Source organism: Microplitis demolitor, chromosome 5 (assembly GCF_026212275.2).
Source record: "Microplitis demolitor isolate Queensland-Clemson2020A chromosome 5, iyMicDemo2.1a, whole genome shotgun sequence".
Taxonomy (NCBI): Eukaryota; Metazoa; Arthropoda; class Insecta; order Hymenoptera; family Braconidae; genus Microplitis; species Microplitis demolitor.
In genome coordinates, this window is record NC_068549.1 from 12905994 (window position 1) to 12927223 (window position 21230).

The window sequence follows — 21230 nt, forward strand, 5'->3', positions numbered from 1 at the left end:
TTTTTTTTAAGGGTACCACATATCGAAAAAAAATGAAAATCAATTTTTTCCGCAAAAATCGATTTTTTACATGATTCACTTCTAAAATGATAAAATACAAAGCATTTGTGAATATTGTACTGGTAAAAAAAATGAAATAAATTCATAACGCTCATATAAAAGTAAATGTTTACATATAATGTGTAACAGGGTATTTGTTCAACCTTGCTAAGTTTGGCCTCCTTTATTAATAGATATTAATAAGGGCGCCACTGGAAGATGAAACTCGGCCTTCCAGAACTGGAGATGTTGATGTAAGAATTCAGGGTCGTTGAAATATATGTAGAGTAAGGGAATTGAAGGATTAAATGATTCAACACAATATTATATTCAATTCGATGATCAAATTTTATTTATCACACAATTATACTGCCCTCTGGGCTTAATTTTACTTATAATTATTTTATCGCACAAAATTAATACTAAACTTTTATTCCTTACAATCATAAGTCCCCTGGACTTGATTAAATAAATCATTAAAAAATTTCCCTGAAGTTTTTAATAAAAAATTGGCCATTGGCCTGATCCTCTGGATCTTAACTGAACTAGTCCCCTGGACTTTATAAATTGATAATACAAAAAAATCCCCTTGGAATTATTTTATTAACCGAGTCCCCTGGACTTATATAAATGATTAATTAAAATGAAGGCAACCTGCCAGATCCACTGGATCTAATAAATTTAAAATTGATTAATTTAAAAATTCCCCTGGAATTAATTTAATTCACACACACACACACACACACACACACACACACACAATTATTTCGCAATTTCAATTTTACGATTTTAAAATTTTTATTTTAACGAATCTAATATTTTCCTTTTATGATTTTATTAAATTACTATTCAATACGACACGACTTTAATTTACAAATTTTCCAGTTTTAATTTTTTTTTGTAATGAAGTAATGGAATTTACTGATGCCAACGACCGACGCTATCTCTCTCCACTTCGCGCGTCTATTGCTGTCTCTCTCGGATTCATATATTTCTTTCTTCGCGTTCACCTTCAATTTTCTTTAACAAATTTTATTATTTTACTGACATCAATTTATTATTAACTTTTATACTTAATAAATTATATCTTTTATCACTACTCACAGCACTTAGTTTTTTTTTTTCATTTGACCTTTCCAGTTTTATTAAATTTTGTACTTGAAAATTTTTTCTTTAAAATTTTATTTTAAGTATTCTTAATTTAATTTGAATTGCTAAATGTTTAATGATTATTTCTGGCTTCCTCGCCGAGAAATCTTATCAGACGAACCGCGTACTTACTTTACGATTCTGGCTTGCTTGCCAAAAATTTCTTATGTAAAATTTTAACCTGGAAGTGTCGATTGACCAAAATCAAACTTATTAACAATTATACTTTCTATTACACTTAGAGAAAATTACTTTTATTAAAAACATTTACTTGATACAAGAACATATATTCTTGATAATTTTCAAGAATATATAATTTTGTCTCAAGAATTCGTAGAATTGAAGAAAATAATTTTTATTTAATTCAAGTAATGCTATTCTTTTGTTTACTCATAATATAATATCAAATTCATATAATAACAAAAATAAATTTGATGCTCTTTTCTAAAAAAATTGATAATTCATAATAATAAAATAAATATTTCGAACGGATTTCTTGAGCCGAAAAATTCTTTTTTGGAAAATAGTACCTTTTTTTCTCAGTGTATTTTATAAATAATGGCGTTCTGCCGACAATTTATTTACCTTCCTTCTTCCGATCTGGTGTCAATCTCTCGTTCTTTCTTCCACTGCTCTCCGTCTCTCCTCCTCGTTCCTTGTACTCCTCTCAGCTCTCTCTCTCTCGTTCTCTCGCCAATCTCCAACTCCTTTTCTCTCCAATTATTTTAATTTATCCGTAGATCTGTGAAAAGTTCAATACAAATTAGATCAAATTCCTAGTTGTATCGGCCTTCTGCCGGATACATAATTATTTGATAACACAAAAGACTTATAGCTTCTGGAAGGTTATAACAGGGCTATGCTGTTACTCTGGTCGTCCTTAATTTCCTTTTTAAGGACGCCACTGGAAGGATTAAACGGTCTTCCAGAACCGGTTCTTACTGCTCAGGGTCGGTGTAAAATTTAATTGTAAGAGAAGGAAGAGGAAGGATAATTTTATAAATAACTTAGATTTAATTATTACAATAATATTCACTTTATTAATTCCCAACCTTTCAATTAAAACCTTATAATTTTATAACTTTTGACCTTAAACCTTACACCTTATAACTATTAGACCTAATACCTTATAACCTTAGACCTTATAACTATTAACCATTTGACCTTGTACCTTTGACCAAATAAAATCCTACCAATTACCTTTGGCGACTAAGACTAATTAGCCACTACTTTGGCATCACACACACTCTCACACTCGATTAAAACATTGACAACTACCTTTGGACTTACAATTAAAATCGGTTACCTCCCGAATTATTTATTAACTATTCTACACATTTTAAAATTTATTTCCTACACACACTCCGCACTCAAGTCCCCTGGACTTTTCTTCACACACACTGAATTTAAAATGACTATTCCCGCCACGCACTTAATTAATTAATTAATTTAGAAGAATTATTATTATTAATTAATTAATTTTAATTTAATTCCTTTCCCAGAACTAACATTATTCTTCAATATAATACTGATCCAAATTTTACGAGAATTAATATTGTCCTTTTTTAGTTAATAAAATCTCAATTCTAATCCTGGCTCAACACTCAACTTTTTCCGACTTTTTACCTTATAGATTTTCCTTTGTACCAAGTATTGTTTATAATAATTCTATTAACTAATTCTACTTATTATTAATTTACTTTAATTATTAATTTGGTCCATTCATTAACTTAATTAATATTTAATTTGGTTATTTTAATTATTTTAATTAATATATAATTTGTAACAACGCGGACTAGAATATGGAAAATTCTGGCTCATTTACGATCGGCCTAGAGTTTTCTATGACGCATATAATTCCGGTGATGGCCTGGAATTTTAAGACAACGCCCTGGACCCGGCAATTAGGCCTGGACCCGGTTAGACAACTGTCTGGCTTAATTTTTATTAATGATTTAATTTTATAACTAATTAATTATTGACTATGACGCGGATACCTCGACGAACGACTAAGTATTTGTAAATTAAATTAATATTCTGGCTTCGGCCTAAAATAATTAATTTAATTAATACCTGATTTCTTTATTCTCGGTGTGTTTTCTCTTGGTTTCACCGTCTCCTCAGGTTCTTTCGTTGTTGTCTCGTTCGTCGCGTCCTCCTGTTTTTGTCTCGTCTTATTTTCCTTCTATTTCTTTCCTTTTTCTGTTGCTGGCTCTTTCACCTGTTTTTCCAAATAATTAATATTTTGTTATCAAGGGTACCGGCTAACGGCCTGGTATCAATAATAGTTAATAAAATTATCGCTTGGTTCCACAAAAGAATCCAAGTCTAAAATTAATTAATTACCTGAATGATGAAGAGCGTCTTGGTTGTTCGGCGTCTTATCCGGTTGTGTGTCTCGGCCTGGATTTTCTCTTCACTTATAATTGTACACCCACTCGACCGAATTCGGCAACTTCCGGAAACTTAGCCACCCCTATCACTAAGTGGGACTGACAGACAAGCCCCTACGATTTCCGCGCGGGACGACAGTCGCACTCTACCCCGGATAACCCTGGGGCAGTAATAGATTATATCGACCGCGCACATGATAGAAAATCACGGCAATTGAGCGCGGAAAATTCAAAAATTCCCTGTTACAAGATTTTGGAATAAATCCATCGAGCGAATTAAAAGTTCCCTGTTACAAGGTTCCACAGTTAGCCTCTCCAAAGCATTATAATAACCTGCAGCTTTCTGGTGGTCGCCCGTCATCTTCTTCCGCCGGTCCGCCTAATTGTGTCCCGTTCACCTCGTGCACTCACTAAAAAAATGTCGGTTCGTGACCCCTCGGCAATTTTTTGTAAATTTTTCCACTCTCGTTAACTCTAATTATGGCGGGAGAACGAGCCCCCAAAAATTGGCGCTCCTGGGGACCAGTCGATAAACTAGATCACGGGGTTAAGCGATTTTGGATAACTAACCTACCGCGGGGAATTCAAAAGTAATTTAAATGCAAAAATAATTGAATTTATTTATATTTACCCGGTTACAAATGACCTATATTAATTATTATAATCTTTATTTCTAACTATAATAATCGAATCTGTATCAAATACTATTGTTTACAGAGTTCAACTAGTTTTCATATAATTTATACTTTCCCTCTCAACTTTCAGTTCATTCAGAAACCATGAGATTGCACTGTAATTCGAAACTGGTAACACTGTTTTTCGTTTTCAAAAAAATCCACTATTTCTGCCGATAACCTCAAAATGACGTAATGTTGACATTCTTATCAAAAACTGGTCGTGCCTTTATTTGCATTCAATAGGTCATTTTGTCTGGTTATATTCTTATTTGAGTGAAAATATGTTGACACCTACCCAGTGAACACATGACCTTGGTTTGACGTCATACGTAGGTCATAGAAATGTCACGGCATCTTGCGTAAATTAGATGTCAATCTGACGTTCTACATGACTTTAATATGATGTAAAAGCTTGACATCATATTGATGTAAGCATGACTCTTATATGACGTCACAGTTATGATTTATGTGTTACATACGCTTGACATCATATTAATGTAAGCATGACTCTTGTATGACGTCACAGTTATGACTTATGTATTACGTACGCTTGACATAAAATCTACATCACATTGTTATGTAGTTATAAAGTCATTACTGTACATCATAATAACGTAGTTTTAAAATCATACATTTATGTCAGTAGCAAAGTCACGGTTATACGTAATATGGATGTCACTCGTAAATCATATTTTTACATCAGTGAAAAGTCAGTATTTTACGCAATACTGATGTGATTTCTGAGTCGTAGTGTTTTTATCATCTATTTATTAAAATAAAACAATCATAGAATGAATTTTCAAAAATGTGTAAATGTGTAAAAACAACTAAATGTCTAACATTTTTGGGGCCAAAGTAATCGATAAACTCGATAATAGATTTCAGTCGTTTTAGATTAAAAAATTAGCGTGAGCATTAAAAAATTAACTTCATTTTTTTAGATCATATACCGAAAAAAATATCATTGAGGATGAAAAAGAAAATGTAACGAGACTTTGAACTCTTTTGATATTAAGATTGTAAAGTGTAGTATTGCAATTTTTTTAACGATTGAATTTCATACAATTTTGTGAAATTATTTAATGTTTCGCAAAATATTAAATAAGATTTTTTAAATTTCACATCAGAACAGAAAATCGAAAAATTTGAAGAAACTTAATAAAATTTTATATAATTTTTTATGATTATCATCGAGGCCGACAAATATTGTTTTTATAAAATTTCACATAAGTTTATGGAGTTTTTTTTAATTTTGTAAAAATCCATCACGAAAACTTATGAACTCTATTTTTACTGGCATTTCTCTCTAAATACATCAATTAAGCACAAGACTTGAACTCTCGTGATGTGGACCAGTGATCAACGTTCAGGACTACCAGCCAAGAGGAGCCGTGTTCGGACCCAGCAGATGCCCAAGATTTTTTCATCATTTGCTGCTAACAATTTTTGTTTCTGAATTTTTAATGCGTTCGCGCGGTGATAATCAAATCGAAAATTCGGTATTTAATTTTTTTTTTTTTTTTTCCAAAAATATTTTTTCCGGATTGATGATTTTGACATCACCCATATGTCATACTGACGTCATGGAATGTCACACAGACACCACATTAACGTCATGTATACGTCATTAGTTTTACGTCATAATCTTACGTAAAAAAGTGTGAAATAATGTCACACCTGACTCATTCGTGATTTATATCTTACGTAAATAATGACATAGCGTAACGTCGCTCTGACGTCAAATTTACGTCAATGAGTTTACTGGCTAGAGCAAATAATTTAAAGTGTTGCATTTGTTCAAAATTCGGAAAAAAAACGAGAGGAACTCCGAAACATATACAATCTGATGAAGATGGTAAAGATTTTTCAACGATTTTTGATCATCCAATTGTAGTTGGTGACATTCTATGTTTGAATTATCGTTCCAAAAAATACAAGAATCCGAGACGTGATGAGGATCAGGATACAGCATTGGAGGATTAATTACCTTCAGATTCGAGTGAATTATTAGAAAGAATTGGAACAAATCTATCAACGATGATTTTGTGTCAGTCAAGTACTGATGATCCATCATTTAATTTAGAGTTCGTATTTGACGATGATACAGAAGAATGTATTGAAGTTCAAATTAAAAGAACAGTTGCAACTCATAAATATTGTTGTGTATGTTCTGTTTCAAATTGGAATATGGTGGTTGTTCCTCAAGATGCCCGTATGCAATGCTTTATTTAAAACAACAATTTTTATTCCGGATGGAAATCGATGTTGCAGCGATCATCTCATAAAAAAGCGCTTCTATACTGAAGATTTGAATTTATTAAGAGTTTATTCTAATTGGAGTTTTTTAAAATCGTCAGAATCAACTAAAATAAGACTAGCAGCAATACTCAATACTTTATTCAATAAAGACAATGTCACTACTGTGATTGATGAAGATAGCGAAGAGAAATAGTCATGAGTTCATAAGATTTTTATTGTTAACAGATTAATATAATAAATATATTTTTTATAGTTTATAATTAGATATTAATATTGACGTTATTGCACAAAGAACAATTACTATTATATGAGCGTTCTGAATTTATTTCGTTGCTTTTACTAGTACAACATTCACAAAAGCTTTGTATTTTATCATTTTAGAAGTTAATCATGACAAAAAAAATTGATTTTTGCGCAAAAAATCGATTTTTATTTTTTTTCGATTTGTGGTATCCCCCATGGAAATAAAATATATAAAAAATATATTTCATGATGCATGTACAATATATGTGGCATATAAATAAAATATAATTAGAATACATGTGAAATATACGCGCATATATTTCACATTTATTTTACATATAAAATAAATATATTTCAAATACATAACTTTCGGCCGTTTTTCGTGTATAAAATATATATTTTTCATATAATCAAAATGTATGTCGCATATATTCTTTTTATACGGCAAATATGTGGGATATATTTTTAATATATTTTTGTTATTTCGCCAGACTTTTGGTGTGTGTGTGGGGGGGGGGGGGGGGGGTGGAGCAGATAAATAATGAGTAAAAAATCCAACTGGTTCAGAAAGAGCACCAAAGGCACTAGCTGTCAGGTTGTAAGGTGATCGAAGGGTTTGGATCATTTTGTGTGTGTGTGTGTGTGTGTGTGGGGGGAGGTGGAGGGGAACAAAAATAAAGATAAAAAAATTCAGCTGGTGTAGGCCGGAATACCAAGGGTACTAGTTATCAGATTGCTCGATGATCGAAGGGTTCAGATCATTTTGACGTTAGGAGGGGGGGGGGGTGTTAAGGCGTAACATGCCTAAATACAAAAGTGGCATGTATATATATATATATATATATATATATATATATATATAACAAAATTAAATATATACATAAAGGAAAATTGAAAATTCTAAATTAAAAATTAAATATATCTAACGTTAGATGAGCTGTAAAAATTGTTGATGCAAACAGGAACCCTATATCACCGGAAACGTAATAATAAAAAAAAAAAACATTCATAATTAAGACGCAATATTCTACAAGAAAATAAATAAGATGGCAATTAACTAACTGCATACGTTGAAGGAGTAGTCTGCTGGTTATGTAGCTTTATACTGAAGAGAATTTTGTCGTGTTGAATAGTTAGTGGCCTTGATAGAGGCCGTTGTCTTGAGAAACACCGTTTGAGAGTTTCTGGTATGCTGAAGACGACAGTGAGAGAGTTCGATTGTGGTCCTTAAAAAAACCGTTGGTTGCAGCAAAGTGGTCTTACAAGAGACCCGAAGGTCTAATTGACTGGTTCTGAAAAGAACTAAGTCAAATTGAAAGTTTCATACGCGACTAGCCCTGAGAAGAGCTAATCAAACTTGAAAGTAAGTTCTAAAAAGAACTTTTGGTTTTGAGAAGTAGCTGGAGAATATTCAAGCCTTGCTCACTCGAATATTTACTATTTAGCGCTGATAGCCTTGCTCGCTATCTGAAGATAGTTCTTTCCAGTAGGACTGATCAAGAACGAATACGCTGCCGTTCTCAGATCCCCTTCTTCTATACCCGAGAGTCCGGCTTCTAGAAAGTTCTCGACAGAGTGGGAAGAATCGGTATCCGCGCTCCAATGAGATGGCTGGCTTTCGAAGAGAGAGAGAAAAGTTAAGAGCTGGCCAATGAGAAGTCTTGGTTGAGGTTTGAGGGGGTAGAGTCTACTTCCATTGGTCTTTAGCGTACTATTACCGAATAGTCTTTCTCATGGTCCGCGTAAAGTTAATGAGTATCAAGGATACTAACTGTTAGATTCTTCAATGATGAAAAGGCACAGATCTTTTTGTGTATGTGGGGGGAGGGCTTTGGCTGTAAAATTGTTCGATGATGAAAGAGCTCAGATTTCTATGGTAGAGAGGAGGGGGGGGGGAAGACAGAGCAGATAAATATCTGAGCACTTCCATCATCGAACAATCTGACAATTAGTACTCTTGGTACTCCGGCCTAAACCAGCTGAATTTTTTTATCATTTTTTTGTGCCCCCCCTTGCCCCTCCTCACAAAAAGATATGTACCTTTCTATCATCTTTCAACCTGACAGCTTTACCAGTTATGCTACCCGACCATTTCATAAACGTTCGTTCACTTTACCCATATCCAGTTAGCACACTGTACAACGTAGAGTCTACATTACCGCCACTTTAGTATAGTACAGTCAGCTTTCCCAAGATAATTTTTGCGTTGAGCCGTGAGCGCAGTTGCTGTTAGTTCAAACGTCTACACTTACTTACCGCAACACAACAAATACTTAAGCCAAGATATTTCTTACCATTGAGTAAAGTACTTTTAATTCTTGACTCGAATCACAAATAAATCTCTCTAAAAAAAACCTCTCGATTCAAAATAAATTATTCTTCAAAAAAGAATATTTTACTTTTCGGGCAATGGATTATATATCGGGGCAAAATATTTATTTTTCTCACTTTAAATAAATATTTCTTACTTGAAGAAACATATATTATATCAGTTGAATAAAAAAAAAATCTTATGCCAAAATGACTAAATTTAAGAAAATTTTGTTCGTGAAGCAAGAAAATTTTCGTTTTCTTTCAAAATTACAAAAAATATTCTTGCGGCAAGAAAAAATTTCTTACGCCAAGATATCCTTTTTTTCTGTGTACAGACAAATATGGCTCTTATTTTTTTTTCCAAAACGCTACCATCATCCCCTAAAACATATCTGGTTACTAAATTATTCGATTAACAAGACGTAGAGAATAACAATTTTTACTAATTTCCAGTATTTTTCGATTTATTCAAACGTGGTAGTAGATAACAATCTGAAATTTGCTGTATCGAAGTATTTCATGGGTACGAATATTTCTTGAAGTTATGAGCCCGATTCCTTTCTGGGGCCGATTCGGTATTCTTATCGTCACAGGGCCTTTTAACAGATTTTTTTTTTCATTATCTTAAATAATATTTTCACTGTAACTAACGAAAAAAAAATAGTCACTTTTTTTGGCCCACCCTAATATATATATGGGGCGTTCCACGCCAAATCGGACACCATTTCACTTTTGCACCTCGGATTTTTTTGTAATTTTTTTTATCTTTTAGCATGGGTTGAAAGAGGCCTTCACGATTTTTTTCTAATTTTCTCCTCCAACCGTTTTCAAAATATCGAATTTTAAAAAATGTAGATTTTTTTTTTTTTTTCAAATGCCTATAACTTCGCGAAAAACGGTTTAAATAAAATTTTGATCAAGACAAAAATGTTTATTTATAGGCATCTTCTCAGTGAAGAATAGCAAAAAATTTTTTTGAACCACGCTTCTATTGAAATTTAAACTTTTAGGTATAAATTGTCGATTTACAAAAAACACGTATTGAGCGGGTGTATGTTCCCTCTTTCCGACCTCATGTTCATGCACAGACTTGCGCAGACTGTTACCGGCTGTTATTGTGTATAAAAGGTTATGTAGAAGCGAATCCCGGAAAAAATAGACCTGGAAAAAATAGACCCTACAATAAAACATCTAAAACAAATTTTATTAATGAATTTGAATAAAGTCTTGAATCGAAAAACATTTTTCATTGATACCATCTAAACTTCATTAAATTCATTGACTTAGTCTTATTATAAAAATTTGTATTTTATCCAAAAAACAAGTTTCTTAACATTATAATGCATGGTTATCATTTAATGTGGCATCAATACACAGCTATTATTATACGAATAATATTTTAATGATACTATTTATTTAATTAACTTATTTTATGTGTGTCTAATTAAAAAAATGTACTCACACACAAAAAGGTGTAAAAAATAGCGTTTTTTTTTACGAATTTTGTGTGCACAATTAAATCAATGTACACACACAGAAAACGGTGTGAGACATAGCGTCCTTTTTTCACGAAATTTGTATGGGTGAAAGACATGATACTATCAAATTGTAAGGCCGAGCATGAAGTTCCTCATGAAATCGGTAGTCAGCTGATAAGTTTATTTGCCAAGTCTATTTTTCTGTATCTATTTTTTCCGGGTCTATTTTTTCTTAAAATATATTTTTCCGAAGTCAATTTTTACTGGGTCGTTTTTTTCCGGGTCTTTTTTTTGCAGGTCTATTTTTCCGGTCTATTTTTTCAGATTACCGTAGAGGCAAAAATTTATTCTTATTAATAAAAATTTTTAAAAACTCTGCGATGAAGAAAATAATTTTTTAATTTATTTTGTGGTTGAATTTATAATAAATTTATTAAAATATTTTTTTCTACCTACTATTCTACCTACTCGCAAAGTTACAGGCGTTTGAAAAAAGAAATCTCTACATTTTCAAAATTCGACATTTCGAAAACGGTTGGAGGAAAAAATTCAAAACAAATCGTGAAGGCCTTTTTCACCCTATGCTAAAAGATAAAAAAGTTTTAAATAAATCCGATTTGGCGTGGAACGCCCCATATATAAATACATATATAAACTTTTGAACCAAATGTATTTCCTGACTAAGCTCGTTGAGTTGAGTTTAAAGGTAACAAAATTTTTGAAAATTTCATCACGAGGACAAAGACAATAGTTAGATTTTTATGAAATTTACGAAAAAAAAAAATGATCCAAATGTACTTGATGTGCGATTGAACAATAAATTTGCTTATTATCGTCATTTGTCTGCAGCGTAGTAATATTCAAAATCAATCATACACTGTAAAAAATGAGGTACTGACATCAAACTCCCTAGGAGTCTGACGAATTTTCTCTTCAGTGAAACCAAATTCATTCGAACCAACAAAAACTAGTTTGTCTCTAGAAAATCATTTTTATTGAATTAAAATCTCTACTCAATTATGAGAAATCGCTTGAGCGTTTATGATAAAGTTTTTAAGTTTAGCCGTAATTAAACAAACGTTTGATTGAATAGTAAAATAAATTTGAATTAAAGTTTGGATGTATTTGATTTAAAAATAAGAAATTGTTGAAGCAAACTTTTCAATTTTGAGAAATTTAACTGAAACTCTTGAAACGTTTGGTTTGATAACTTTACATATTTCAATCAAATAAAAGTTGTTTCCTACAATACTGAACGTGTTGTGTCAACCGACGAGTTTCTTGGAGTGTAACGTCCCATTCTGCTCGGCAGATGTATCTGACTATTTTTAAATACTAATCATTGAGAGACCGATCTGAGACCTAACTAATTAATTAAGATGCATATTGATAATTTAGCAAGTGACATAATTAATAAGTCACCCTATATTATAGAACATAATCTAATATAATAATATAATATAATATAATATAATCAAGTAATTTAATATAATAATATAATATAATAATATAAAATAATTGAATATAAAATAATATAATATTATTTAGAATATTTAAAATATATTGATAAAGTTATTTTTCTCTTAATATTTGTTATATACAAATAAATTCTGACGCCTCGAGTAAATCCTCGAGACGTGTAGCTGCACAAACATCTATTTTGTTCTAAGATAACTTTTGTTCATAGATAAGTGACTCATTTATTAATAATAAAAACGGAGAAAGCGTGAGAACAGAGAATGGATCATTCGAGAATATTGCTTATCACGATCCACGCCTCTATATCGAACGATGCGCGGGCCTGATGCCCAAGCGCCTCGTATTGGTAAGAGACTTACTCTAGTTTTTTTCGATCAAGAGAAATCAGTCTGAAATATAGAATCATCAAGAGCAGTCAGGCTCAACATAAATACTCAACTTCTTTCTCGCACTTTTGAAGTTATTGTTAAGAGAACTTTAACAAATTTATAAATTGATTCAATTGTATATTTTCACATTATTCAAATTATTCTTTTACAATTGAATAAATCGGAATGAGATATAAAATAATATATAATCAAACAACCAGTTTATTTCAACCACCGGTGGCTGTTCAACCCATACTTAATAATCATTATAATTATATGTAAGTTCTCATTACGTCCAATTGAAATCAACCGCTCAACTACGCCAGCGCCAAAACATCAACCAGGATGTAACAGGAGAGAGAATCCGATGAAGTTAAAGAAATAATTTCACGCACTCACATCAAAACTGAAAAATATTCGACAAGAATATAAATGTATTCGTTACCAAATATCGAACTATATTCGAATAAAAGTCTTAATGTTATTGATTCGATAAAAAAATTTATTTATAAAAAGAGTCACATATTTATCTCGTTTAGATCAATCTATAAGCAGTTGACTGTATATATCCATTCAATATGAAAACAAAGTATGAGAAGCACAACTAAACTAAAATTTTCCTGCTGGTTCCGTAGCGTAGCAGTAAGGTGTCTGACTCTAAGTAAACGACGACTGTAAGTACCTCTGAGTTAATTCATTGGCGTGTAACTTTGCTTTCCCGCGTTGGTGGCCATTTGCAAGCGTGTGGATATCACAGAGTTGATGATTATTTATTAATAGATTTTTGCAAGCATATGAGGAAATGAGTATTGATCGAGCATAATGGATGTTTAATTTTTGATCGCAAATATTTATTATTATTTGAATACCGGATATTTATTCTGGAAATATTTTGATATAATTATTATTTTATGTCACGTGGTGAATGATAGTTTTGTTGCGACCAAAACGTATGTGACTGGGTTTTGATAGTCATATATATATATATATAGATCTTACAGTTGCTGAGTTATTAGTTATTATTACTTTGAGTTATTAATTTGATCTATTAGTTAATATTAATTTGAGTTATTATGATTATTGAGTTTCTGGTGAGTTATTATTTTATTATTTACTTATCACGTGAGCGTGATATCAAGGTATAAATATAACTCATAATTAGTTTATTCGAGAGTGCTATTTATTTGTATTATTTGAGTATAGGATAATATTGTTTTGTAAATACCGCAACCTTCACCATTGGAACTGACTGAGAATTCTTATTGGAAATAATTTAAATTCCTAATTAGATTAGTTTATTCAACATTTTCTATGGTCACATGCGAGTGATGAAATAATTTATAATTGTTCCAGTATTATACTGTGAGTGTCACAGTTGATTATATTCAGATATGTTCACGTGCGAGTGAGATTATTAATTATTAATAGTTATATGTTTTTTACAATACATTTATTGTTTATGCAGTATTATTATTATTTGAATTATAATTTTATATGCGCATACTATTATTATTATTTTTTGTAAGTGATTTACTATTATTTTTTTCGATATTATTTATGTGAGTATGCGATATATATTTGACTGATGATTTATTTATTATATTGATAATTAAATGCAAATGGTCAGCAACCCGGTAGTATTTAATTTTTATTATTTCAATTACTGCTGTCTTTTTCTTGCTATCCTATTCCTAAATCTGAAAATCGCTATCCTGTCATTTATTTGTATTTTCATTTTCATTTTTCTCCGTTGTTTTATTTTGAGTTAATTTTGTTCGTGGGGCACACGAACTGGCACCCAACTAGGTTGTCTAACCCAGCCTGAGCAGAGCTGCGGGTCCAGGGAGATTCCGGATATCTCTAGGTGGGACATTTTGTTTCGTTATTAGTTTTACTTTCAGTTTTTCAACCAACTGAGAGCCATAACGGCTATTGAGCGCGAACCACACTCCACCGTGGGACCCGTGAAATAGAAGAGAACGTTATAAATTATTAATGAGATAATTAAAGGCAATATTTATTTGATTCAGATTACTGTTTTTTCGGATCAATCCAATACAGCAATTTGAAATAACTAGATTTTTTATTGAATCAATTGCAAAGAGAGCTTCTGCGGACCTAAAAAGATATTACTTTTAACACTAAAATTCATTTGCTTTAATAAAATTTTGACTTAACTGAAAATTCATACCTTCAATCACCTTACAATTTACTTTGAATGAAATTGTTAACTTATTCATAGAAAACAAAAATCATTATTGTATCAACAGCATAAATGACTTGAACTAATTTTTCTTTTTTTTAACTGAAAAGAGTTATTGAGTTATATCAAATACCATAGAGTTAGCTCTAACGATTCGGTACCTTCCCTCAAGAAACTCACAGTTGGAGCAAAGTATACTGTCAAACGTAGAGGGCGGTAGACTCAATCGCTTGACGCGCTTGGCTGTATCCAAACGCTCGGAGTACTTAAGCCATACGAATCTGGTTTGAAGTTAGGAATCTTTTTTTACAGTGTAGGAATTGACTGTAAAATCAAGCGCGTAGTCAAAGTTTACACACTTGCCGAAAAACATTGAAATGCGGTGACCAAACTATAGAAATTTAACACGCCGTTAAACGTGGAAAGAAAATTCTACCAAAATTAACAATGTTAACATCGTAATCGTGGACTAGACTTTTATTAACGTCATCTTTTAAATGTCTTATTTCAAAATTTACTATGTGGGTTATATTTTTTAATTTTCAACATCGTAATTTTAACAAAGACTTTTAAGATTAAAAATTACTTCAAACATTACAATTTAACATTGTAAAAAAAAAAAAAACCGAATAAAAATTACATTTAATTAAAATTATATTTAATATTTCTATTTACTTTTTAATAAAATAAATATAATAGTGATGACGCTGTTATCCCGTATGGAAATAACATATATGGTCAAAATATATGTAAAAATATATATGATAAATATATTCATAATTCGCAAATAATATTGAGTCTATTTAATCAAATGTTCTAAAATTTCCAGAAAAGTTGATAACCAACAAGCTCTTTCGATTGCCGCCTTAAACATCCAAATCGATCCATTAGTTAAAAAGTTATAGACCATTCACACACATACACACACACGCACGCACACACATACAAACACTCGGGCATCATTCTGATAATAGTTAAAATAGCTTCCTCGGACCTCAAAACGTCGACATCTGATGAAAAGTCGATTTTCAAAAATTGGGGTGAAAACAATAACTTCCCGAAATTTTTGAAAATCATCGATTTTCTTAGCGGGAAGTTAGAAAAATTTTTAAACCAGGCGTTGCTATGGAAGCTATTTTCTAAATATAGTATAGGCAATATACAAAAGAGCATTTTGGAATTGGATCTCTCATTTTATCACTATTATGCAATTTTAAAAATATCATAAAAAATACGTACGTGGAAAGAAAATTATGGGGATGGTTCCCATAATTTTGTAAAATTTCCGACACCAGTATAAGAATTACGACTATCAATTATGAGGACAGTTCCTATAATTATAGGAATGTTACCCATAATATATACACGAAGAAAAAAATATAGTAAAAATTAGAATCTTATAGTAATATTCAAAGGAAAAATATACAATCTGTATTGTAATTATTACTAACCGGTCAGTAAAATTTACTAGTTAGTAATAATTACATAATAAGATATGAAACCTTACAATGCGTAATGTATTTTTTGCTAACACAATTGTATTTTTTACTATCTGTATAGTAAATTTTACTATCAGTATTTTTAATAAATACAAATTTAAGAAAGTTAATTTTCTAATACAATACAGGATTTGTCACTATACAAAATATTAGAAATTACTATACGCAATGTATTTTTTGCTAACACGATTACATTTTTTTACTATCTGTATAGTAAATTCTAATATGTATAGATAAAATTAAAATTTGGTGGGGATAGCATTACAAGTGATTTTTTAAAAAACAAAAATCGACACCAACACTAATACAGATGACATAAATAGCAATAATAATCAAAATGATGGTAATAAAAATAAAAAGTTAAAAGCTAATAAAAATTTAATTTCATTTTTTTCCATTCTAATATAGTAAAATTTAATGAACGGAAGAGTAAAATTTACTAAACGGGATAGTAAAATTTACTAAACGGGATAGTAAAATTCGCTAAACGGAATAGTACAATTTACTAAACGGCATAGTAATTCACTTAACGGGAAAGTTAAATTTACTCATCTGTTTATGAATTTTCCATATAAATCATAAGCGTTTCAAGATTATTATTTAGATTTAGTAATTATTCCCATATTTTTCCCATATTTTTTAGTTAATTTCACTATATTTTTTTCTCTGTGTACTTTGCAAAAAAATATTTTATGATATAATAGGGATGGTTCCCATAACATTATGGGAATAGTTCCCATACTATTATAGGAATACTTCCCATAGCATTATAGGAATGGTTTATATAATGGTGTAGGAATCGTACCCATACTATTATAGAGATGGTTCCTATAAAATATAGGAACCATCCCTATAATAGTATGGTTACAATTCCTAAGCCATTATGGGAACTACTCCCATAATGCATATCAAAACTTCCCATAATTTTCTTTCGTATTGAATAACATTTTGTTAGTAAAATGGGAGTGTGAATAACTAGGCTTAATTTTATAGGTATGTCACAGTTATTGATCCTCATATTTAATCATGATTTCCAATGTTAGTAATAATTAGTTTGTTTATGTGAATAATTATTATTATTAATTTTAATAATTTATAGTATGCATTAATATTCTGCAACATAATTTAAGTTGTTTATGTCTGTGAAAAAATTGTGTCGTATTCATCATAAATATTAAATTCTTCCATTAATTAGCTCAAAGTAATTATTTTGAACTTATGATCTTATCTGAAAATTCTAAGCTTGTTTATTATATATAATATTATTTATTTGAATTGAATTTCATACTATCGATCATAGAATAACCTCAGCTGCCACTCTTAAAGTGTCAGAAATTGGGATCCATACCTTAGTTGATATGTTATAAAATTCAAAACCAGCAAAACCAAATTCTTTGAATTGCATCGAACTTTGACCTTGGATATCTTTTTAATGGCCAAACTTATGCAAAATACATAAAGGACATTTTTTATAGATCCATAAATTTGCTATAAAATTTTTCTATAAAAATTTTTTGTATTTTGATCCATTCAGAGATTGTAAATTTTTCACTATGTTCCTAAATAAAAAATTGAAAATTGTAAACAGCCATCTCTTAATATCTTTATTGAGAGCTCAAATTTTAACTGGTGTCATATTGCAAGATACCCTTTCAATGTTTCAATGTTATTCGAAACACGGAAAAAATAAGCTTTAAAAATTAGTGTTTGAAATTATGACCCGGAACCCGGATGTCAATATGGAGAATTTTAACATTCCAAATAATAAATAATTTATAATTCGTGTTGTCAAGTTTCAGTTACGATTTTTAAAGTTCAAATAGTAACTTTTCTTGCATACACAGTTGAAAATTTTGTGTTCTTGTGTATAAAAATTCAATGGTTGAATATTTTGTGTCAATTATTTGACACCGTCGAGTGTAAATTTAAGTAAATTTGAATGTGTTGTCTGAAGTTAACGAGTTTTTTGTGTTAATGAATTTATGAGTAATCTAGACAACACATTTTTTGTGTTAACTCAAATTTAACACAACTCTCGCAGATTTGAATTACGGTGGAAACACCGTGGGTTTGTTCCATTTTACCACTGTGATTACGCGGTGTATCCACCGTGTGTACATGGTGTTTCCACTGTGATTAGGCAGTGGATACACCCTAAAACCATGGTGGTGAAATCGCACAAAGTCAGCGTAGAATTACGGTAGATACTTCGCGTAATCACAGTGGAAACACGATGTATACACAGTGGTAAAGCTACCGTGGAATCACGGTGGATACACAGCGTAGTCACAGTGGATACACGGTGGTAAAATGGAACAAACCCACCGTGTAACCACGGTGGATCCACTGTGTTCACAATTCCGTGGTGTTTCCACCGTGATTCAAATCTGGAAGGGAAAGTAACGGTTGAGTGAATTTCGATAATTTATACGGTGTGAGGCGAGAATTTATTGCATATTATTTTTGTTTGCTTAACACAATTAAGTTGGTATATATTATAGACAACATTTGATTTGTCTAGATACTAACACAAACATTGTGTTGACCAAATTTCATAACATACTGAAGAAGTAAAGTCAACATTAATTTTGTGTTGTTTGTCGGAGGATGCTCACTCTTCTCGCGTGCTTCGTCCAAAAGTGCAACGAAAATTTGCTTGTTAATCGAATAGTTTGGAATCATTTAATACGTGACTGTGAATACTAGAATAAGAAAAATTTTCACTACTGTGTCAGGTAAATAAATATTAATTTATTAAAATTTTTCAATTTTTATGTCACATAATATCCTTATAATAAATGAATTAATTATGATCATCCAACATAACCTATAAAATCATCATATTGCTTAAAAGTTTATCATTTAGTATTCTTATGGAAATTATTGTTCGTGACTTTTTTTATCCATAATTTAAAGAATATTTTGTGAAAAATAAATAATTATTATTAGGATGGTATAATTTTTTTCAAAAATCGGATGTTTGCGGAGAGTATACTCTGTCGTATTTTCAAGTTAAATAAGTGAGTTTAAAGAAACAAATGTCGTACTAACCGATTATTTTATGTAAAATTTTATAATTTTGAATAAATGATTACTTTATTTTCTAAATATATTGGTGATCGTTATTTGCAACATCGTGACCATTTATTATTATTATTATTATTATTATTATTATTATTATTATTATTATTATTATTATTATTATTATTATTATTATTATTATTATTATTATTATTATTATTATTATTATTATTATTATTATTATTATTATTATTATTATTATTATTATTATTATTATTATTATTATTATTATTATTATTATTATTATTATTATTATTATTATTATTATTATTATTATTATTATTATTATTATTATTATTATTATTATTATTATTATTATTATTATTATTATTATTATTATTATTATTATTATTATTATTATTATTATTATTATTATTATTATTATTATTATTATTATTATTATTATTATTATTATTATTATTATTATTATTATTATTATTATTATTATTATTATTATTATTATTATTATTATTATTATTATTATTATTATTATTATTATTATTATTATTATTATTATTATTATTATTATTATTATTATTATTATTATTATTATTATTATTATTATTATTATTATTATTATTATTATTATTATTATTATTATTATTATTATTTTAAGGAAGTACAATTTATAAAATTCCTATGATAACATTTTAAGAATTAATTAATATTGAACTGATATCTTAATTATGTAAGTCAACTTTTCATTCTTCAACAGTGAAACAATGTAACTTTAACATAGTCATTGACTTAAATTCAATGCTAGACGTATGTTACATTGACATTTAATTTAAGTAAAAATAATTTATAAGTTGCGTTGAATTTTTAAACAAATACTAGAATTTATTTGACACATAGTAGTTTGTTAAAACTATTTTCATAAAAATGTAGATTTAACATACTTTTTTAGTTCAATTTAACACAACAGGTTTGTTGGGCTTACACAAAAAAATGTTAAATTTACGAAATTTTGGTGTTAATCGATTCAACACTAAGCTTGCGTTATTGTTTGACACAAGTATAAAGTGTTAAATTAACACAAAAAATTGAGTGGACCGTTTGGGACATGTGATTTGTGTTGAATTTAACACAAATTTTTCAACTGTGTAGACAATAAATTTTCATACTTATCCTGTAATTATTCGCGTCTTAATCATAAATGAAAAAATTACTATTTAGAATGATAATATTCACTGATCACTTTATTATTATATTACTTCGTCGTTCTCAATTTATATAGTTCATTTTTTTCCGTGAAAAAAATAGTTCCTCAATTTGAAATAGTCCAATAAATGTATAAATTTTTTAATCATTTTTTTTTGGAACATCCTCGACTACTTAGATTATGACGAAATTATTTGAAAAATTTACCATGAAGGCCAATGTGATAGATAGATTTCTGTCATATCTACCTAAAAAAGTATGATTCAGCATTTTAAAGTATCGAAACATGTGAAATTTTTTTCGCGTGATTTCATTTATTCTTTATCAATGTTTTTACAATTTTACAATATGATTTTTATAATTAAATAGAAATAAATTATCCATACTTATCTATAAACAATGACTGAGTAACAATACTGTAGAAAATATATGTATGTACATAAATATATATATGTATATATTTTTATGAGTTAATACTCAACAAGTACGTAAACAACTCAGATAGCCAAGTTAACTGAGCAAAGTACGGGCTGAGCAAAGCGCATTAAAACATGTTAAGCTGATTATTAGAAAAGGAAAGTGCTACGTGTGGCCATTATTTTTTTTTTCTCAATCAGTATCGTAGCTTGGGATCCTGCACCCTAACAAAGAAAAAGAAAGTATACACCTCAATCATTCCTTCAATAATATAAAATAAATAAAAAAATTTTCATTATCAATCATGATAATATAATAATGAAAAAATAACAATGCTAGTAATGAACAACTTCTACGACCCCTTTCAATATTCACAATTGTAGTTTCTATCTGTTTTTTTTTTTATTTAGTTGAAAGTGACGACTAAAGGAAAATTTTTCTATAAAACTTAATATGTATTTTTTCCCCATC

The 21230-nt window shown here is 29.6% G+C and overlaps 1 protein-coding gene across 8 annotated transcripts in view; it reads right to left on the reverse strand.

Moving 5' to 3' along the window:
• Nucleotides 1–20860, reverse strand: part of LOC103574506 (peroxisomal acyl-coenzyme A oxidase 3) — a 343167-nt gene extending 322307 nt beyond the window's left edge. Inside the window, exons 1-3 of one of the 8 annotated variants that reach the window (XM_053739242.1) lie at nt 20729–20860; nt 20396–20590; nt 17449–17659 (exon numbers count right to left, since the gene is read on the reverse strand). The gene's annotated coding sequence lies outside the window, so the exon portion shown is untranslated. Of the gene's footprint in view, nt 1–1773; nt 1931–3261; nt 7264–17448; nt 19192–20395; nt 20591–20728 lie in introns of those variants that run through there. The other 7 variants (XM_053739246.1, XM_053739247.1, XM_053739244.1 and 4 more) reach the window with 7 other exon arrangements.
• Between the last annotated feature and the right edge of the window lie 370 nt (nt 20861–21230).